The sequence below is a fragment of the Hemitrygon akajei genome, chromosome 5 (genome assembly GCF_048418815.1).
Source record: "Hemitrygon akajei chromosome 5, sHemAka1.3, whole genome shotgun sequence".
NCBI lineage: Eukaryota > Metazoa > Chordata > Chondrichthyes > Myliobatiformes > Dasyatidae > Hemitrygon > Hemitrygon akajei.
The window spans coordinates 46,899,245-46,923,073 of record NC_133128.1 but is presented as its reverse complement, the minus strand read 5'-3'; positions in this window follow the sequence as shown (position 1 = coordinate 46,923,073).

The window sequence follows — 23,829 nt, the reverse complement described above, 5'->3', positions numbered from 1 at the left end:
CTTAATGGGCCAAGAATGTACAGTCTCTAACATAGTAACACCTGCAAAGCCAGCAAGCAAGACATTCAATGAAATTGTTAGAATGTTACAGTTTCACTTGAGCCCTAAACTGTTGGTAATAGCTGAGAGATTTAGATTTTACAAAAGGAGCCAGTCAAAGGATGAAAGCCTTTGTGAATACATTGCAGAACTGCACAAGTTTTCCCAGTAATGTGCCTTTAGAGGTGGACTTTCGGATGCATTAAGGGACAGGCACTCAAAGCACTCAGAAGAGGCTACTGTCAGAAAAAAAAGGCTATTATCTGAAAGAGACCTAACCTTAGAATGGGCATTGAGCATTTCAATATTGTTAGGAACTGCAGCAAAGGACGCAGCAGAACTACTGAAAAAGAGGTTAGAATGTGAAATGTGCAAAAATGTTCCTGAATGGTGCAAAAAGCCAAATATATTATTGATATGGCAAATCCTCCCATGATGCAAATGACTGTAAGTTCAAAGAAAAAAGTCTGCAGGAAGTGTCACAGACAGGGTCACATAGAGAGAGTGTGCAAGGCAGACAAAAAGCAGAACTGAGTGAAAAGTCTCAAACACAAAACTAAGCAAATACACAGTTAATGAATGTAAAACAGAATCAGACAACACAGAGTCTGAAAAAGGTGAACTGTCATGCCTGGTATAACTGAAGCAGATCACAAAACTGAAAATGAAGCTAGATACAGGGTTAGCTTTGTCCATAATTCCAGAGGCTGACTACAACAGACTGTTTTCTAAGATACCATTGAAGAAGACCTCAGTGATGCCAAAGGCTTACACAGGTGAAAAAGTATCTCCCAAAGGCAAACTGAAAGTAAACGTGACATATGGAGGCCAAACCCAACAGTTAGAGCTTTATGTGTTGAAAAGTGGAGGGACAGCACTTTTCTGAGTGAATGGTTGAGAAAAATCCAACTATTTTGGCACTCAGTCAAAGCCCTCAGTATGACATCAACAGGTAATGGCTGCCCAAATAGTAGCACTATCCAGAGACTGTCACAACTAATTAATGCTAATGAAAGGAGTTTGAGAAGGGTATTGGTAAACTCAAAGGCATGAAGGCCAGAATTGAACTGGATGAAACAGCAGCACCAAGAATCCATAAAGCATAGCCAGTGCCTTACACTCTATGTCCTAAAGTGGATACTAAACTGCAGTGCTTGGAGGTGTCTGGAATACTCTCCAAGGTTGAGTGGCGTGATTGGGCCACATCCATTGTCCCAATGATCAAGAAAGGGAAGGCTGGAGCTGTTCACATATGTGGGAATATCAAGGAGAGCATCAACCCGGTGCCACATACTGTACAGTATCCCTGCCACAAATAGAAGGCATTTTTTGTTTCTTTGACAGGCAGGATGAGATTTTCAAAAATTGACTTGTCACAAGCCTATCTGCAAATGGAGATTGAGGAGTCAAGCAGGAAGTTCCTGACAATCATCACTCACAAGGGGATTGTTCCAGTATAACCATCTTATTTTGGCATCATATCAGCTCCAGCAATCTGGCAAAGAGCAATGGGCCAAGTGCTCCAAGATATCCCAGGAACACAATGTTACCGTGATGACATCATCGTGACTGGCAAGAATGATGAAGAGCACCTCGAGAACCTTGGTAAAAGTGCTGACCAGGCTGAGTGAGAAGGGTCTGCGTGCAAAGAGAGAGAAATGTGAGTTTTTCAAGAATGAAATCTCATATTGTGGACGTGTCATTGACAAGCGTGGCTTACATAAGGCCCAAGAGAAGACTGAAACAGAGCTACAGGCACCCAAACCAGAAACTGTGTCACATACTTGGACCTTGTAAACTACAATCACTGGTTTCTCCCAAACATTGCTACAGTGCTGCATCCATTGAACATATTGTTGCACACTGGAGCAAAGTGGAAATGGTCAGAAAGATGTGAAAGAGCTTTCAAGGAAACAAAGAGACTAATAACATCCAATGACCTGCTCTCCCATTATGACCCATCTCTGCTCATCAGATTGGCATGTCATGTGTCCCCTTATCGCATTGGAGCCATTTTGTCACATATTATGAATGCCCGATTGCGTTTGCTTCAAGACCACTGACAAGCGCAGATTGCAACAACGCACAGATCGACCGAGAGGCCCTTAGTCCAGTATGGGGAATAAAGAAGTTCCACCACTACCTCTTCAGACAAAAGTTCACGCTACTGACAGATCACCAGCCCCTTGTGCCCATTTTCAATCCCAGGAAGGGAATTCCAGTGATGACTGCTACCCAGTTACAATGTTGGGCGTTGTTTCTCGGAGCCCACTCTTACGACATAGAGTTCAAGGGTACCAAACAACACAGCAACACTGATGGCCTGTCATGTCTTCCATTATTGACAACTGAAGAAGAAAAGTCTTCATACTGTGGCCCAGCAGAAGTGTTCCACACAGCATTGGTGGACCAGTTGCCGGTATCAAATTCCAAAATACAAAGTGAAACAAAGAATGACCTGATGTTGTCAAAAGTCTACGAAATCACCATGCAAGGATGGCCAGCTCATGGTAATCCTATGTTTCCAGAGTTCTCAGCGGGACATTTGCTCAGTGGCCAATTTATAACATACCTATTAAAGTGGCATACTATTAAACTATGGTTAAACTATGGAATGGTAACTGACTTTTAAATAAGTCTTTAGCCAATGAAGCCAGTGACTATATGTTATATAAAATATAAAGTATTTAAAAATATTTTAAAATATATATATATTATACAAAGCAAATAATTTAGGGTGTAAATCGTGTGTAAATATTAATTTTGGAGATGATTTGCCCCTTTTCTAATACGTCATTTGATAGAATATTTTGCTGGCTTTTGATTGAACCATTTTGGATTTACTCTCAGTACTACTATTCCATGGAACCTATGCTGATCTGTAATGGCCCTCTACACCAATACAGTAATGTATTGAAGATTTAATTCATGGAAATCACATAATAGTGGATCTTAACTGCAGTGTGAGATGGATTCCTGATGTCCCACTTAATGAAACTATGACAGTAAAGATGTGAAAATCATTATATTTATAAGATTTAAAGAAGACTATCATTTTAACATTGCAAAATTCATATTTTAATTGATTCGTCGCAGCAAATCATGTTGAGTTCCAGCTGCTCTATTTCTCTAACTGCTGTTGGAGACTCTAAGCTGACTACATGTCTATGGAAAACCTCACACAACTAAAAATGGCCAAAAGGCACTAATGTATGATTAAATATGCAGGTCAAAACAAAAATGTCACTCTGTTTTTGTTTAATTCCATATTAGCAAATTATGGAGCTCACTAAGTGACGTTAATAGGCATGTTAGAGTCCTTGCTGCATTCCTTTTAGCTGAAGTCACTTTAACAATCTATGCTGTGTTATTCATTCTTCAAAAGTCTAAAAAATCTGCAAGATAGTCACTGTGTAAGTGGCCGTAAACTTTGAAGGGAACTGTAACTAATCTAACTGGAATCCAGATAATTCACTGCAGTGCTGTTTTCTGAGTTTGAGAACTGAAAGGACCCATGTTAGTCGGGCTTGGCCGCTGTGTTTAATAGTTGCAGTAATATTCCTTTTGGTATTTTTGAGATATGCACTTGAGCATGAGTGCCTTCCTGTCATTAAACACCAAGGGCAGGCTTGATGTGAGCCGAGCTGTGAGTTGTCATCATATTGATGCTTTCTGCGGCGAATCCTGAAACTGTGACCAGACATCAAAGTCAACAAAGCTCTTGTGCAGACTTCTAAAAATAACGCCATTGACTTCTTTCACTGCTATGACTCCCCATTGTAACAAGCGGACGGTTCGTAAACAGGAATGTACTTACGGGAGGTGAAGGGTGCGCTTGGGAGCAAAGTCCAGCGCATAGAAAACAAGCTGCTTATCTGCCCGACCAGTGGCAGTGATCTCCGCCTAAAAAATGTTTTTGGGAGTTGGTGAAAGGTAGTGACAGGCAATGAACCCTGCTTTAAATTGAGAGTGGGGAGGGGAATTTAGAACCCGTTGTAGCACTGGAAGGAGTGGAAGTCTGGGTAAGCCCAAGGACACCTTGTGCTGTCCTCGGTTGGCCACTTGTTACCGGCTCATGAGGATCACCAGAAAGACTTTTTTAAGTTTCTTGGCCTCTTGTGACCACTGCACAACTCTCAGTAAGGTTGGACTGTCATGAATGAGTCCATATGAGCTGTTAAATTGGCTCGACAAAACCGTTGATATAATATTGGAATAAACTTACAACATAGAGGAGGCCCTAGCTATTGCTGTCTTCCGAGTGAGGAAATTTCGAGAATTTTACACAAGTTTTCTTCCCAGTCATAGGTATATTCCTAAAGTTGCTTTCTGAATGGTCCACTGCTTTCCTTTCCTGCACCATTTTTTAATTATAATTATTTTAATATCTTTTACTGTACTGCTGCCAAAACACAGCATTCATGAGAGACATCGGTGACAATAAATATGATTCTGATGGATTGCAAGAGTCATCCGTTTCCCACACCCCACTTGTAAGAATGAACGTATTCCTGAATTATAAATGAAAAAGCATGTCTGTGATGGGAGAGTGGCAAGGCACGCGAAGAGTGGTTATCAGTCAGCCTCACTGACGGGGTGAGTGAGCAAGTGAGACTGTTCAGTGATTCCCAGCATGTTTGAGGGGGGGGCGGAAAGGATTTGGTGAACAGAGAAGGCAGATGGAATTGGCCCTTTCCCACCTAGCAGAGGATGTCAAATCCAACACTAAGCGTCCTGCTGGTCCCCCAAATGTTCATTCTTACACGTGGGAAACGGATGACTCTTGTAATCCATCAGAATCACATTTATTATCACCGATGTCTGTCGTGAGGGTTGTTGGTTTTTGGCAGCAATACAGTAAAAGATATAAAATTCATTATAATTACAAAACAGTGCAGGAAAGGAATAACAAAGTAGTGGGCCATTCAGAAATCAACTTTGGGAGATAAAGGTTGAGTCAAGAAATGGTGCATTTATTGACTGAAGGCATAGCAGAAGCATAACAGATTTGTGCGTTCCAACACCTCCTCACAGTCCATGGTGCCACAACTTTGCTGGGCATGTAACCAATGCAGCCTACTCCATGGGCCGTATTGCTGGGACGTTCTGTCAGTACATTTGAAGGACTTGCAGAAACAGAGTTGCTGGTTTCGTTCTGATGTTTTGTGTGTTGCTGCCGTTCTCAGCCCAATTCTCTGATGTATGCAGGAGGATCGTTATCATTGTTGCCTGGTAGATCACAGACTTTTGCTGGGTTTGAGGCTTTGCTCTTCAAGCTTTTCAAGAGTCCGTTCAAAGCTGTGCTGGTGCACTGAAGTTGACTGTGAATTTCTTCATTAATGTCTGTCTTCATTAAGAGCTGACTTCCAATAAATGGAAAGCAGTTGACTTTGTTCATAAAGTTTCACTGTGGACTGTTTTCAGAGGACTGAACTTTACAGCAGGGGCAGACTGACAGAGGGCCATTGCTGTATGGCAGGGGCAGACTGACAGAGGACAACTGCTGTATGGCAGGGGCAGACTGACAGAGGACAACTGCTGTATGGCAGGGGCAGACTGCCAGAGGGCCATTGCTGTATGGCGGGGCAGACTGACAGAGGGCCATTGCTGTATGGCAGGGGCAGACTGCCAGAGGGCCATTGCTGTACGGCAGGGGCAGACTGACAGAGGGCCATTGCTGTAAGACCCATTCTTGTGTCTGCTCCGGTAACAAGTTGAATATACTTTGGAACGTACTTTCAATGAACACGTGTCCTGGAGCTCAATAACTGAAGTTGGGATTATTTTAGCACAGGAATGGAGGTGATATAGGTAATCTCAGATTCAACTGCTACAAGCAAATATCCTATTCTGGTACAAACAATTGTCCAACTCTTTCCCAAGTCTGTTTACTTCCCAGTTCCTTGCCAATTCCTTTCCTCGTGCCACTTGAGTACTCAGACCATGGGAGGGTGGTTAGCATTTTGTGCAATACAGAAAATCAATAGGGCTTAGATACCCTTAGGCTGGAGCTTAAAGTAAACCAGTATGGTGTTCTATTAAGGTAGAGGTTGCCACTATGTTTAAACAGAACCACTAGTAAAAAAATGTTGGTTGCATTCACCTCAGCCTTAGTTTCCTGTCCTGAAAACAGTCGGTCTGGTTTCAAATGGGTATTTATCAGATCAGAGCTTTCAGCATTTGTTTCATTGAACAAAATCTGAGAATGAAATTAAGCTTCCATGTTGTTCCTTGAGCAAAATAAACACGAGTGTGTTCGATGAACAATATGCCTCAAATTCACCATCTCATTTGGTATTTATCTACGACCGGGTAAAAAGAGCCACAACTTCAAACTTTGAAGTTGGCATGATTTTGCCAACAGTGAGATGAGCAGCTGCATTTCGGAGAACATGGATGGGTCACTGAAACTGGCAACTGGAATATAATGCAAAATATTATGATATTATTTAATTTGGTGGGAAGAATAAGAGGAGCCAATCTGAAGTCAATGGTACAATCTCAGAGCCATAGTGAAGCAGAGAAACCTGGGAAAGTCTGTTCGCTGATCTTTGAAGAGGGTAGGATAAACTGGGAATGCTCATTAGAAAGCCATTTGGAACCTTGGTTTTTATTAAAGGTACTGAATACAAAAACTATAAAATTGTGTAACGCAAACACGAGGAAATCTGCAGGTGCTGGGAATTCAAGCAACACACACAAAATGCTGGTGGAACGCAGCAGACCAGGCAGCATCTATAAGGAGAAGCACTGTCGACGTTTCGGGCTGAGACCCTTCGTCAGGACTAACTGAAAGAAGAGATAGTAAGAGGTTGGAAGGTGGGAGGGGGAGATCCGAAATGATAGGAGAAGACAGGAGGGGGAGGGATGAAGCTGAGAGCTGGAAAGGTGATTGGCAAAAGCGATTGGCAGCTGAAAAAGGGAGAGGGTCATGGGATGGGAGGCCTAGGGAGAAAGGCAGAGGGGAACACCAGAGGGAGATGCAGAGCAGGCAAGGAGTGATAGTGAGAGGGGCAGAGAGAGCAAAAAGAGAGAAAAGAAAAGGGGGGGAATAAATAAATAAACAAATAGATAGATAGATTGATTAATACATACATAAGTAAGTAAGTAAGTAAATAAATAAATAAATAAACAAGGGATGGGGTAATTGTGCAAAGCTGGTTTGGCTTCAGCTGGAGTATAGTGCTCTGTTCAGGGCACCCTGCTTTAAGAAGGATATCAGGTCCTTTAAGTGAGTGCAGGTAAGATTTACTAGAATGGAACTAGGAACAGAATACTAGATATGTGGAATAATTGGAGAGCTGGGGTTATCCTGTAGAGAGAAAATGTGATTGGGAATAAGTTGTTACAACTTTGTGAGAGTAGAAATGTCAATAACCACAAGATAAAATTTAAGATGACTATCAAAAGAGCCAGAGGCGATTTGAAAATAAAAGTTGCTGGAAATTTTGTGTCCTGGAACATCATGACAGAAAGAGAAGTGGGAACTTTAAAGAGAAATTAAACAGAGAGAAAGTTTTCTGGGCAACAGGAAAAGAGCAGGCGAAAGGGAAATTGGATAGTTCTTTCAAACAGTTGTGGACTGTGCTTGGTTGAACAGTGATTGATTGCCATCCAGGTGACATGGGTAATGTGGTGAACTAGATATACCTGTCTGACTGCTCCTGTGGCTCCTCCCAAGACCCTGCTGACTACCCCTGTGGCTCCTCCCACAGACCCCTGTATAAAGGCGACTGTGGCCTGCTGCTCTCCCTCATTTCCCCAGGATGTAGTGTTGTTCTTCAGTCAATAAAAGCCGATATCTCACTTCCTAAGTCTCGGCGTGAGTTATTGATGGTGCATCAATTTTATTGACTGAAAGTTACAACATGGAAACCGCTTTACGCCCAGAACGCCTAGACTTGGACCCCCGAGACCCTGGAGCAGCTCTTGCCTTTGACCACTGGCTGGTGTGCTTCCAATCGTACTTAAAGGAGGAGCCACAGGAGCAGTCAGACAGGTATATCTAGTTCACCACAGGTAACATGTTCAAGCCCATTACACTAGGTGCAGCTCCTTTCTGCGAGTTCGGTCGGATGAGTCCACTGACTTTATGAAGTCAGTTCAGTTGGCAAATATGTTGGTGAATCTCTGTGTAGAATTCGCCTTTGCACCTCCCTTGAATTTGGTAAATGAACATAAGTGGAGTATCACATTGTAGCTGTGTGATTCAATGCCTATTAAAAGTAAAATGCTTAAAGCAACAACTGACATTAAGGAGCATTTTAAGGATGAGAATTTGTAACAGATGAGAAAGCTCATGACACACTCAGATAAAACATCAGAAAGTAGTAAATGTGTGAACTCTTCACTATTTTGTTAGCTAACTTTGAAAGCATACAGTACTTTCAGGGGGGCAAAGGAGCAGTATAGGAGGAAGCTAGAACAAAAGCATGAAGGAGGTGTGGGATGGGATGAAGATCATCACCGGATGCGGTGCAAAGTGGGGGGCAAACATAAGTGGAGATGTGGAGAAAGCGAACCAGCTGAATAACTTCTTCAATAGGTTCGACAGCACAATCTCATCCTCATCGCAGAACTCCACACCAGGCTTGTCTTTCTACTCATCCTCCCTCTCACTTCCCTCACAGGAAAATAGCCACTCACAGGAGACCTTGCCCACGCCCGGGATTACGGCTGCACAGGTGAAAGGTCAACTGAGGAAGATCTGTACCAGCAAGGCGGCTGGACCGGATGGAGTATCCCCACGATTACTGAGGGCCTGTGCGACTGAGCTGGGAGAACCCCTACAGCGCATCTTCAACATGAGCCTGGAGCAGAGAAGAGTACCCAGACAGTGGAAAACATCCTGTATTGTCCCAGTACCGAAGAAACCACAACCAAAGGAGTTGAATGACTTCAGACCTGTTGTCTTGACGTCGCACGTGATGAAGACCATGGAGCGGCTGATAATACAGAATCTGAGGACACAAACCAGGCAAGCCCGGGATCCTCTTCAGTTTGTGTACCAGGAGAAGGTGGGAGTGGAGGATGCTATCACGTATTTGCTGCACAAATCCCTCTCTCACCTGGATGGGGTCAGTGGTGCTGTGAGGATTACATTCCTGGACTTCTCTAGTGCCTTTAACACCATCCAGCCCAGGATCTTAAGGCACAAACTAACGGAGATGGGAGTAGACTCTCACATGGTGGCTTGGATAGTGGACTACTTGACAGATAGACCTCAGTATGTGCGGTTGGGAGACTGTAGGTCTGACACGGTGGTCAGCAGCACAGGAGCGCCGCAAGGGACCGTGCTCTCTCCGGTCCTGTTCACCCTGTACACATCAGACTTCCAATATAACTCGGAGTCCTGCCATGTGCAGAAGTTCGCTGATGACACGGCCATAGTGGGGTGTGTCAGGAATGGACAGGAGGAGGAGTATAGGAAACTGATACAGGACTTTGTGATATGGTGCAACTCAAACTACCTGCGTCTCAATATCACCAAGACCAAGGAGATGGTGGTGGACTTTAGGAGATCTAGGCCTCATATGGAGCCAGTGATCATTAATGGAGAATGTGTGGAGCAGGTTAAGACCTACAAGTATCTGGGAGTGCAGTTAGACGAGAAGCTAGACTGGACTGCCAACACAGATGCCTTGTGCAGGAAGGCACAGAGTCGACTGTACTTCCTTAGAAGGTTGGTGTCATTCAATGTTTGTAGTGAGATGCTGAAGATGTTCTATAGGTCAGTTGTGGAGAGCGCCCTCTTCTTTGTGGTGGCGTGTTGGGGAGGCAGCATTAAGAAGAGGGACGCATCACGTCTTAATAAGCTGGTAAGGAAGGCGGGCTCTGTCGTGGGCACAGAACTGGAGAGTATGACATCGGTAACAGAGCGAAGGGCGCTGAGTAGGCTACGGTCAATCATGGAAAACCCTGAACATCCTCTGCATAGCACCATCCAGAGACGGAGAAGCAGCTTCAGCGGCAGGTTGCTATCGATGCAATGCTCCTCAGACAGGATGAAGAGATCAATACTCCCCAATGCCATTCGGCTTTACAATTCAACCGCCAGGGGTAAGATATGTTAAAGTGCCGGGGTTAGGACTGAGCTTAAGTTACCATTCAATGTATTTTAGTAAACTATTTAAGAACTTTTTAAAAGCTATTTATTAATGCTTTTTGAGAGGGTGATTTTAGATGCATATCATATTATACTGAGTTAAGTATTGTATGTAATTAGTTTTGCTACAATAAGTGTATGGGACATTGGAAAAAATGTTGAATTTCCCCATGGGGATGAATAAAGTATCTATCTATCTATATATCTATCTATCTATCTTATAAAATGAGTTAATAAGTAAAATGAGGAAAGCAACTGAGAAAGCCAAGGAGCCCATACCCCCTGTGGTTGATTTTTGAGAATGTATTTCAGATCGTTTCAGCATCTCTTTAAACTTGTGTTCATTTATCTGTCTTGAGTTCTGACTTTGAGTAGGTAACTTTGAGTAGGATTGTATTATTCAGCATTCACTGTCTTCCAGATTACAGATTATCTATTGAGCCAATGCAAACTCCACAACGTGATACTTAAGTTTACGTTCAATTACATACCTTCTGGCTTATAAATTAAGGCATTTCCTTTTCCTCCATGCCCACTATAAAAAGTAAACTTGGTATTTTAATCTCTGGTACCATTTGAACCTGGTGTTACCAGAGGAATTTATCCTTATTATTCATTGGAATTGGCAGCAGGGCCGGTATTTATTGCCCATCCTAATCTCTCCTTTGAATTGCTGCATGCTGTGTCAGTGCCTTTGGTGCGCAGGGAGTTCTGGAGTAGAGGTGAAGCACCAGAGAATGAATGATAACATACTTCCAGCTCAAGGTGTTGGGCACTTTGCCAAGAAGTTTGCAGGCGAGGCTGCTCCCTCGTCCCTGCAGATTTTTATAATGTACTTGGTATAGCATTGGAATTTGGGAGGTGCTGCTGAAGAAACCTTAAGGTAGTGTACCTTGTTGGTAGTAATCAATTGTGATACAATGTAGTTACGAGCATGTGAAGAATGAGTGAACCTTAAGTGCAGTAAATTGAATTCTGATTGGCAACATTGACTGGCACCTCATGATCAAAGGCTTCAAAGATACATTTAATGTCAGAGAAATGTATGCAATATACATCCTAAAATGCTTTTTCTTTGCAAACATCCACGAAAACAGAGGCGTGCTCCAAAGAATGAATGACTGTTAAATGTTATAACCCCAAAGCCGCCCCCCAGCTTCGCCCCATGTAAGTAAGCAGCAAAGCAATGATCCCCCCTCCCCCACCAGTAAAAGAGCATCGCGCCCCCCCTCACCGAGCACTCAAGCGTGCAGCAAAGCATCAATAAAGACACAGACTTGCTGTGCCCCCAAGACTACTCGTTCACCCAGTAATTCGACATACCACAGGCTCTCGCTCTCTCCCTAATAAGGGAAAAAGAGGTTTCACAGTGAGAGAGCAGACATAACAATCAACTTGCTGATTTATGACACTAAAAGCTGTTGGGTCACTTTTTCTGAGCTCCGTGCCCAAAGAACACAGGCCTCTGGCCACACAGCCAGCAGCCAGCTTGCTGTTTTCGATCTTCCGTCTTCCATGACACACCAATTCCCAGCAGGGGCACTGACCTCGAATCCGCCGACCTCCAGAACCATGCAATTCTGGAACCAGGAAGGCAAACTAATCTTCTAGGCCGCATCCTTGGTTTGTATATCGAATAACGGCCAGATGTGAGACCCCAAGACTGGGTCCCATTCCCATTAAGAACCATAATCAGTGTGTATCTCCAGGTCAGGATCTTCAAAAGAACCCTGAAAGGGGAAAAATAGAGACATTAAAAATAGAAATAGAGCTGTTTCCAAAGATGCAAGCAAAGGAGTCACCGTTAGGTGCCATTGTCTCCTTAGCTCCACAAGTTACTTATTATCCCTTGTACAATTCCCTAATTACAGTGTTTTACGGAGGCCTGCTAAAATATCATGAAAATATTTGTAATGTAACTTTGAGTACAAGGCTGGCTTTGCTCCTACAAACAAGCTAGATGAACTCAGCAGGTCAGGCAGCATCCATTGGAACGTTTCGGGCCGAGACCCTTCGTTGACTGCTCCTTTCAACGTGACCTGCTGAGTTTGTGCGTGTTGATTTGACCACAGCATCTGCAGTGTACTTTGTGCTGGCTTTGCTCCTGACTTGAGATGCACAGCTCAGCAGTGTGGGATAAGCAGTAATTGAATTGCATCTGGTTCTCCAGCTATCCCACAATGCCAAGCCACCTTCTGTTAATCTTGTTGCTGCAGCTGGTATTTTCAGATCAATTAATTGTTTGATTTAAAACAAAAACTGTTACATGATGGGATCAGCCAAAAAAGTTGCCACATCTCCTGATGACTAAAGCAGACGGCCTTCTACTGGACATTTGTTAATCCTCTGAGCTGGCAGAAGGAAGGCAGCCAGATCTCTGTCCTTCCTGTGGCGATCATGGTATAAAAGCAACTTGCCAAGTACTTCCAACAATCTGCCTTGCAATTAAAGCTCGATGACTCAGATGGAATTAGGTCATGTAGTTTCTTGAAGCTGCTCTGCCACCAATTGAAATTATGGCTGATTTCTAACTATATCCATTAACACAAAAATCCAACTTACCGAATTAAAATTTAGCAGTCAACCTAAAATTAGGCCCTTTGGCCCAAGTTGTCTATGCCAGCCCTGGTGCCAGGCTGCACTAATCTTAGTTTCCTATAATTCTCTATTACTTTCCTATCCAAGTGTCTTGTAATTTTACTGCCTCTATTATTTCCACTGGCAGCTTGTTCATACATATTCACCATCTTCTCTTTGAAAAGCTTGCCCTTCAGGTCTCCCTTAAATTTCTCCACTCTCAACTTAAATCTACACCCTCCAGTTCTGGACACCCCCACCCTTGGGGTTAGGGCTTTAACCATTGTCTCTCTCTCTCTCTCTCTCCCCCTCTTTCCCTCTCTCCCTCTCTCTCTCTCTCTCTCACCCCCCCCACTCTCTCCCTCTCTCCCTCTCTCTCTCTCTCCCCCCCAGACTATATTAGCCTAGCCAATCCCTTCTTATGACTATATTCTTCATTCTGATGAACCTCTTCTGCACTCTTTCTATTACTATCACTTTCTTCCTGTAGTGTGGCAATCAGAACTACATACAATTTTCCAAGTGCCTCCTGAGCCTCGTACTGAGCAGCTGCAATATGACATCCCAACTCTTGTACTCACACTCTCCTAAAGTCTCTGCCACTTAATGTATGTGCCCTGTTAGCATTTGATGACAAAATGCAAATATCATGCTTGTCTGGATTAAATACCATCTGCCAGTACTCTGCCCAACTTTCCAGCTGATCTAGGTCCTGAAAGGATCCTCTTTACCTTGTCACCAATTTTTGTAATCAACAATAAAAAGAGGGTTATTGTGATGAGAGATTTTAACTTTCCTAATATTGACTGGCATCTCCTGAGAGGAAGGGTTTAGATGGGGTGGAGTTTGTTAGGTGTGCTCAGGAGGGTTTCCTGATGCAATATGTAGATAAGATCAAGGCTATTCTTTATCTGGTACTGGGAAATGAACTTGGTCAAGTGTCGATCTCTCGGTGGGAGAGTGACCCACAACTCTTTCTCCTTCATCATAGCGCTGGACAGGGATAGGAGCAGACAATTTGGGAAAACATTTAACTGGTGTGGGGTGAAGTATGATGCTATTAGGCAGGAACTTGGGAGCATAAATTGAGAGCAGATATTCTCAGGGAATTGGATGGCAGAAATGTAGTAAATATTCAAGGAACATTCACATGGCCTTCTGCATAGGTATGTCCCGTTGAGGTATGGAAAGGATTGTAGGGTAAAAGAACCATGATGTACAAAGGATGCGGAAACTCTAGTTAAGAAGAAAGGAAAAGCTTACAAAAGGTTTAAGAAACTAGGTGCAAATAGAGTTCTAGAAAATTACAAGGTTGCCAGGAAGGAAATGAAGAATGAAATTAGAAGAGCTAGAAGGGACCATGAGAAGGCCTTGGTGAGCAGGATTAAGGAAAACCCCAAGGCTTTCTACAAGTATGTGAAGAGCAAGAGGATGAGCCATGTGAGAATAGGACCAATTAGGTGCGATGGTGGAAATGTGTGCATTGAGTCGGAGGAGGTAGTGGAGGTACTTAATAAATACTTTGCTTCAATATTCACCAGGGAAAAGGACCTTGGCAATTGTGGGGATGACTTACAACAGACTGAAACACTTGCGCCTATAGACATTAAGAAAGAGGATGTGCTGGAGCTTTTGAAAAGCATTAAGTTAGATAAGTTGCTGGCACCAGGAAGGATATACCCCAGGCTACAATGGGAAGTGAGGAAGGAGATGGCAGCGCCTCTGGTGATGATCTTTGCATCATCAAGAGAGACAGGAGAAATACTGGAGGTTTGAAGGGTTGCAAATGTTGTTCCCTTGTTCAAGGAAAGGAGTAGAGATAATCCAGGAAATTATAGACCAGTGTGTTTTACTTCAGTAGTGGGCAAGTTGTTGAAGACCCTGAGAGGAAGGATTTATGAGCATTTGAAGAGATATAATCTGATTAGGGATAGTCAGCATGGTTTTGTCAAGGGCAGGTCGAGCCTTACAAGCCTGACTGAATTCTTTGATGAAGATAGAACAGTGGATGTGGTGTATATGGATTTCAGTAAAGCATCTGATAAAGTTCCTCATGCAAGACTCATTCAAAAAGGAAGGAGGCATGTGATCCAAGGAAACCTTTGTGATTTTTATAAGTGACCTAGATGAAAAAGTAGAAGGGTGGGTCAGTAAGTTTGCTGATGACACAAAGGTTGGGGGTGTTGTGGGTGGTTTGGAGGGTTGCCAGAGGTTACAGCAGAATATCCATAAGATGCAGAACTAGGCTGAGAAGTGGCAGATGGAGTTCAACCCAGAGAAGTGTGGTGGTTCTTTTCCGTAGGTCAAATTTGAAGACAGAATATAATATTAATGGTAAGACTCCTAGCTGTATGGAGGATCAGAGAGATCTTGGGGTCCGTGTCCACAGGACACTCAAAGCTGCTGCACAGGTTGACAGTGTTATTAAGAAGGTGTATGATGTGTAGGCATTCATCAACAGTGGGATTGAGTTCAAGAGCCATGAGGTAATGTTACAGCTATATAAGAACTTGATCAGACCTCATTTGGAGTACTGTGTTCAGCTCAGGTCACCTGCCTACAGGAAGGACGTGGATACTATAGAAAGGGTGCAGAGGAGATTTACAAAGATGTTGCCTGGATTGGGGAGCATGCCTTATGAAAACAGGTTGAGTGAACTCGGCCTTTTCTCCTTGGAGCAACATGGGATGAGAGGTGACCCGATAGAGGTGTATAAGATGATGAGAGGCACTGATCATGTGGATAGTCAGAGGCTTTTTCCCAGGGCTGAAATGGCTAGCAAGAGGGGGCATATTTATGAGGTGCTTGGAAGTAGGTACAGAGGGGATGTCAGGGGTTAAGTTTTTCACACAGAGTGGTGCATGCATGGAATGTGCTGCTGGCAGCAGTGGTGGAAACAGATACAATAGGGTTTTTAAAGAGACTTTTAGATATGTACACAGAGCTTAGAAAAATAGAGGGCTATGCAGTAGGGTAATTCTAGGCAGTTTCTAGAGTAGTTTACATGCTGGTACAATATTGTGTGTTGTAGATTTCTATGTTCTAAGTTCAAACTAACCAGTTAATCCACCCACAATTCCATCTGAGTCATTTTTATATATTGATAAGAACGGTAAACGTCCCAGCACTGATCCCTGCAGTATACCAGTCAGCCCTTTGACTCTATCACCAAGAGAATCCTGGATCCAGTTGCCAATGTCTATTACATCCCACGTGACCAACCCAAATGGACCAGCCTAATATGTAGGGCTTTTTCAAAATTCTTGTTATAGTCCTTGTAAGCAAATCTACCTCTCTGCTTTCATCAATATTCTTGTTACTTCATCTTTAAAGAAGAAAGTTCAAACCTTCCCCCTGTTTCTTACCCTCATTTCTGGAAGGCCTGCACTTAATGTTTAGGCCGCACCCTTAGTTCTACACATTCCTATAGTGGAAATGGTTTCCTTTGCTCTACTCATTCAGCTCCCTTTTAACATCTTGAATTTATCAATTACATTAAATTGCCAATGAGCTTCTGGTATAATTCAAGACCAAATGGCAAATTGACCTTCGCAAAACAAGTTCAATATGGAATTCAGTGCACCGATCTGATCTATGGCATCAAACAAAATTCAAACTTTATTCTTCAATTTGCCTAACTTTTCAGCTGAGAGTTTAATGCTGCCCCAAATCATTAATCCCTCGTTCTTTCCCCAACATCACAAATTGTTTGTACAATTTTTCACTTCAGAGACTGTTCACAGTTGTGATTTCAATGAGTCAATTCAAAGCTATTCCAAACCAAACAAAATCATATTCTTTAAAAGAAAGATCAATGTTATAAATGGTTTCATGATAAGAAGAGGAGGAGCTGTGATACATGTTAGAGATGTAGATAAGATTTGATTTTCTTTATTCGTTCATGCTGCTGATCCCAGGACTGTATACTACTGTGGCAACCTGACAAAATGCCCATATATAGCAGGAAATTGGTGTTTGAGAGCAAAAGCAATGGAGCTTGGAATACTCCTGAAGCAAGTCTCCACAGCAAACCAAGCCCATTTTGCTGACTGCATGACTCATTTACGGTAAATGATTGGAGTCACCTGCTTTCCTCCAGTAAATGAAAATCAAAACTGAAAATTGCCACTCTTTACAGCAATATGTTTTGTTATTTATTTCAGCTTTCCTCTAGTATTATTTCTTCTCCAGTCTATAAAGAATTGCAGCAGTAAATGTTTTCCAAGTTTTTTCAGGAGATTGCCCTTGAAATGGGGGTGGTGAGCCTCCTTTGTAGACCTGTGAAGTTTCCTGGCATAGTACTTCAGTACATTGACTCATAAATGCAGAAGGACTGGTGATAAATTTCTGACTCAGTATGAAGAGGGAAGTACAGGTGATAGTGCTGCTGTGAGTCCACTGGTCAAGGTCTTTTGGTGGATCAGGGGTCATTGATGTAGGAGCTGCTGTTAGATTAGTCTATGCAAGTATCTGTAGTAATTACTGTAAATAGTGCACTCACTAAGCAAAATCCAAAGGCCTTTACCTGTTTATTCTGACAGGCACATACAAGCTTTATTCTCTCAAAGTTTCACTTTTGAGGGCTTCTCACTTATCAAGTGGTACACCTTTGCCAGAAAACAACCTGTCTCAATCCACACTTGCTGATACCATCAAAATTAGCTTTTCTCCAATTTAGAATCTCAATCCACAGACCGGACCTATTTTTTTCCATTTTTACTTTGAAACTAATGGCACTACATAACCACTAGATGCAAAGTGTTCCCCTGCACAAATTTTTGTCACCTGCCCTGTCTCATTCCCTTATAGCAGATCAAGTATCACATACACTGTTGTTGGGACTTCTACATACTGATTAAGGAAACTTTCCAGAATACATTCGACAATGCTCTATCCCCGTCTGGTCCTTTCACAGTATGGGAATCCCAGTCAATATGAGGAAAGTTACAATCACCTGCTATAACAACTTTAAGTTTCTAGCATCAATCTGCAATCTCTCTACAAATTTGTTCTTCTAAATCCTGCAGTCAGTTGGGTGGTATGTAATGTAGTCCCATTAATGTGATCATACCTTTCTTATTCCTCAGTTCCACCCATAATGTCTCACTAGATGAGTTCTCCAGTCTGTCCTGATTGAGCACTGCCATGACATTTTCCCTGACTAGTGACCCCACTCCTCCTCCTTTAACCCCTCCTGCTCTGTCGTGCCTGAAACAATAGAACCCTGGAATACTGGGCTGCCAGTCCTGACCCTCCTACAACCAAGTCTCACTAATGGCTACAATGTCATATTTCCAGGTGTCGATCCATGCCCTGAACTCATCTGCCATCCCTATGATACTTCTTGCATTAAAATATACATACCTTAGAACACTAGCTGCACCTTTTGATTCCTGACTTTGTCTGAGGTCTCAGTAACATGTCTCCACAACCTTTCCATTATCTATTCTGGTACTCTGCTTCCCATCCCACTGTAACTCTATTTTAATTTTCTTTCTTCTGCTTTCCTCCCTTCTTAAAGAGTGGAGTGACATTTGCAATTTTCCTGTCCTCTGGAACCATGCCAAAGCCTAGTGATTCTTGAAAGATCATTACTAATGCCACTGCAACCTGGGATGTAGTCCATCTGGTCCAGGTGACTTACCCACCTTCAGACCTTTCAGTTTCCCAAGCACAAACAAGAGAAAGTCTGCAGATACAGTACTGGAAATCCAAGCAACACACACAAAATGCTGGAAGAACTCAGCAGGCCAGCCAGCATCTATGGAAAAAAAAAGTCGGCATTTCAGGCCGAAACCCTTCGGCAGGGCTGGGAAAAAAAAAGATGGCGAGTAGATTTAAAAGGGGAGAGAGAAACACAAGTTTGTAGGTGAAACTGGGAGGGGGAAGGGATGAAGTAAAAAGCTGGGAAGTTGATTGGTGAAAGAGATACCGGGCTGGGGAAGGGGGAGTCTGATAGGAGAGAACAGAAGGCCATGGAAGAAAGAAAAGGGGGGGAGGAGCACCAGAGGGAGGCGATGGGCAGACAAGGAGATAAGGTGAGAGAGGGAAAGGGGGATGGGGAATGGGGAAGGGAGGCCGTTACTGGAAGTTTGAGAAATTGATGTTCGTGCCATCAGGTTGGAGGCTTCCCAGACAGAATAAAAGGTGTTGTTCCTCCAGCCTGAGTGTGGCCTCATCGTAACAGTAGAGGAGGCCATGGATGTACATATGGGAATGGAAAGTGGAATTAAAATGGGTGGCCACTGGGAGATCCTGCTTCTTCTGGCGGACCGAGCGTAGGTGCTCAGTGAAGTGGTCTCCCAAGCACTTTCTCCTTAGTAATAGTAACTACACTCACCTTTGTCCCTTGACACTCTCAAATTTCTGGCATACTGCTAGTGTCTTCCACAGGGAAAATTGATGCAAAATAATTATTACATTCATCTGCCATTTCTTTGTCCCCCATTTCTACCCCTCCACCGTCATTTTCCAGTGGTCCAATATCCACTCTCACCTCCCTTTAACTCTTTAAATATCTGAAAGAAACTTTTGGTATCCTCTTTTATATTATTGGCTAGCTTACCTTCATACTTCATCTTTTCTTTCCTTCTAGCTTTTTTAATTGCCTTTTGTTGGTTTTTAAAAGCTTTTTACCCTTGCATTTCTTAACTCTACCCACAAGGATTCTACATCTTCTTATCCTATGTCACTTTTTTCTCAAGATTTGATTTCATTCTTTTTTACCGAAAGAGCCACCCCACCCGTTCTGTCCTTTCAATACAATGTGTATCCTTCGATGCTGTCATCCAGGTAATGCACGGTTTCTATCATGGGTTGCACTTTGTAAATTGCAATAAGAATCTACGGTATCAGGAACTGAATCATTTGCCAGTGTCTGACAAAGTTTTATAACTCTCCAGTTAATGGCGATCTGAGGAAATAGTTTAAAGGGGGATCTGGTGTTGATTGTGCCTTTAAATGTCAAAGGTGTTAGACCCTCTTGCTTGAAAGTATTTTATTTTGTTTAAGCGATACAGAACAGTCAGCGGCCTTTCCAGCTCATTGAGCCTGAGCAGTTCATTTACACCCATGTGAGCAATTAACCTACGAACTGGTACATCTTTGGAACGTGGGAGGACACTGGAGCTCCCGTGTCACATTTATCTAAATCTTCTGTCATCAGCAAACTAGCTAATTAGTCCATCTACATTTTTATGCAAGTAATTTATGGATATGAAAAAATAACAATTCCTGTGCTAAGGGTCTCGGCCCGAAACATCGACAGTGAAGTCCTGACGAAGGGTCTCAGCCTGAAATGTCAACGGTGCTTCTCCTTATAGATGCTGCCTGGCCTGCTGCGTTCCACCAGCATTTTGTGTGTGTTGCTTGAATTTCCAGCATCTGCAGATTTCCTCGTATTTGCTTTTGAAATTCCTGTGCTGTATGCTTTCAGTTCAGTTCAGTTTCAGTTTATTGTCATTTAGAAACCACAAATGCAATGCAGTTAAAAAATGAGACAACATTCCTCCAGAATGATATCACAAAAGCACATGACAAAACAGACTACACCAGAAAATCCACATAACGTTTGGTAATCCCCAAATCCAGAGTCCGGAGAGGCTGCTGCGTATTAATATCACGCTACCATCTTAGCGCGTTCCCTGGAAAGGAGCTCCAAACCCACCAGACAAAACAAGACTACCCAGACACACCAAGTCAGGAGACCAACTCTACCACCCAACAAACCAAAAACTAAAGCTACAAGACCTACACAAAACTACATAGTTACATATAGTTATAGTTAACATATAGTTACAACAGTGCAGACAATACCATAATTGATTAAAAAAAAACAGACCATGGGCACAGTAAAAATAGTCCAAAGATGTTAAAAGACTATAAGTCTTTTGTGCTTTGTTGGACGACCAGTCAGAAATTTATCTCCTGTTTGCTACCGTTTCACTAGATCCAGTTTGCCGTGTCTGAATGTTGGCAGATCTCAGTGCACGCAGCTGTGAAGCATTACGTTTGATGTGGAGTTTTGAGTGGAATTATCAGCAAACATCTTCACTGTTAACCACAATCTGATCCTCAGTGGTGACTTTGTTTTGCCAGTGAACAAGATGAAGCCAGCGATTCTGATAGAGGAGTCTGCCATAGATTCTTCTAGAGGAGTCCTATAAGCTAAAATTTGAGACTATGTGTGTGCTCTCCCTGTTCAGATTCCAGTCACTTTTGAGAATGATTTAGCAATGTTAGCTGGGATGGAAGTGTTACCTAGATTGATGCCAGAAGGTCTTTCCATTTTTATTCCTTTTCTGCTTGACTAGAATGGTTTGCACTGCTGACTAGAGGACAGTGAAAGGTCAATCACTTCCCTACAGGTCAGGGGTCAAATAAAAACTAGACCAGATAAGGATGGCAGATTTCTGCCTCAAGGGACTTTAATAGACTCATTGGGTTTTGTAGCAACCATCTGGTAATCCCGTGATCATCTTTAAACTGATTACTTTTCAAATTCATTATTTCTGGGAATTAGTATCTTGTGTCTGGGCTTCTCGGTCATTATTCCCCCAGCTATCCTTTACTGCTGTGTGGAGACTGTCAGCACCTTCAACCTCTTTTTGTGAAGTTGCCAAATTAGTATTAACCACTGCCTCCGTAATCAATCATAAAAGTATTAATATTAGGAACCAAAACACACCAATTTCAATCTGGGCTAGAGGTTTTCAAAAGGACTGTCCTATCAGTGGGAATACAAAGCATTTGTATAGTTTGTAAAGAATATTGGAACTTCAAAATGATCATCAATGACGTATGTCTCCACAATGGTGGTGTTCCTGCTTGCTCTGCTTTTCACATGCCCCTGTGAGTTTGCAGCTGCTCAGAACTGAGGTAGGGATGCTCTCCTTTGCTTCACACATTTACACACGTTTCATTGGATATTTTTACTCCTTAACTTTACTCAATTCTCTCTTCGTCACCACCTTGTAACGTCATTCTGCAAAAAGAATATGAGAAATCAGATTACTGTTGTAATGAAATATCTACTGTACTTACAAAAGAGTGTGCTGAAATCAAATAAAAGCAATAATATCGTTGTTCTGCCTCTGTGGTAAACGCGGGTACAAGGATTATTCTCTGTAAAGATTTTCAGCAGAATGCCATGTTGGTGCAGTATCTAACCACCAGAGGGTACTGCGGTTGAGCTAATCGGTTTCATCCTTGCTGAAACTACTTGGCCACTTGACAATCGTTCCATTTGTTTCTTTGTCCCATGTTTATTTGTATAGTCAGTGTACGTCCCTGCGATTTGCCAGGGCAACTCTATGGAACTGCAAGTATTTCTTCGGGTGAGTGCTAATAAACTTCCAAACTTGCTCATCAGTGAGAAAGTCCCACGTGTCTTGGCTGACCTCCACAGGTCATTACTGCACTTGCTCTCTGACTGCATTTACACTGGCTGTTCTCAGACCCAACTGCAGCTTTTATTTCAAATTGGGTGTTGTCCTGGTCTTGCTGTGTATTAACACAGACTGCATCTTCATCCGAGGAACACCATGGGCTGTTCGCCGGAAGGATTCCAGCAGCTCAGGAAGGTGTTTCTCCACCAGCTTCTCAAGAGGAGTTAGGCATAGAAAATTAATGCTTTGCTTTCTTTCACCAGCAACTCCCAGATCCTGAAAAATGAACTTTCAATAAAACATACAAGGTGAATCTACGATAGTCATCTGGCCCACAGAGCACCTAGCTGAGTGCTGAAGGCCTGTGGTTACCAACTGGCTGGAATGTTTACAGGTATCTTCAAACTCTCCCTTTGGCAGTCTGAAGTACCTATCTGCTTCAAGCAAGCATCAATCGGGTGCCCAAGAAGAACGTGCCTCAATGCTGCCTAAATGACTACCATCCAGTAGCACTTACATCCACTGTGATGAAGTGTTTTGAGAGGTGTATCATGAGGTATATCAACAGCCACCTTAGAGACAACCTAGCCCTGCTCCAATTTGCCTTTCATTCCAGCAGGTCAACAACAGATGCCATTTCATTGGTTCTTCACTCAGCCCCTGGAACATTTGGTCAATGAAGCTGCATATGTCCATAAGATCATAAGATTTAGGAGCAGAAGTAGGCCATTTGGCGCATCGAGTCTGCTCGCCATTCAATCATGGGCTGATCCACTTCATCCAGTCATCCTCACTCCCCTGCTTTCACCCCCTACCCTTTGATGCCCTGGCTAATCAAGAACCTATCTATCGAGGTTACCAGGAGACGCTCATGGAGTGAGCACTGTTTCAGATTCGCTCCATAACCTTTACTTTTCTTAACCTATGATCACCCTTATTTAACTTACTTTTACCTACACCAAAAGATTCTTGCTACTTTTTTGGACTTATATTTGAAGAAATGAGTACAGAAATGGCTTTGAGATCTAAAGGGCGAGACCCTGGGAAAGATTCTAACGGCAACGGAAAGAAAAAAAAGACCGATCCTAAGCGTACTGAATTGACTTATGATATGTTATTGGAGCTTTTAAATGAAAAATTTGAAGAACGACGACAAATTTTCAAACAAGATATAAAGGCTTTTCAGGATTATATGGATAAGACTGATTCAGTAGTTAACCAGCAGCAAACTCTAATCGCAACTTTGCAAGAGGACGCTCGGAAGCGAGACTTGATAATCGAAAAACTGAAGCAGAAATTATCTTCGACGATTAAGCAGGTGGAAACATTTAAAGCCAAGAGTGTCGACTTTGAAAATCGGTCCAGAAGACAGAACTTACGCATACTTGGTCTCCCGGAAGGTATTGAACAAGGGGACCCCCTCGAAGCATTTTGCTCAACTTTTAAAGGATGCATTCCCTTCTGTATTCCCAGACAGTCCTCCGTTACTTGATCGCGCCCACAGAATTATGCGCCGATCATTAAGTTCTTCATCTAAACCACCTGTTGTAATTGTTCGATTTCATTATGTGCATGTCAAAGAGCAACTTATTCGTGTGGCTCGGCGTTTAGGGATGGTTAAATTCAAAGATTTCGAGTTTAGATTAGTGGAGGATTTTAGCCCAGAAGTAATGAAGGCAAGGCTTCTTTTTAAACCTCTGATGTCCGAATGTTGTGAGAAAC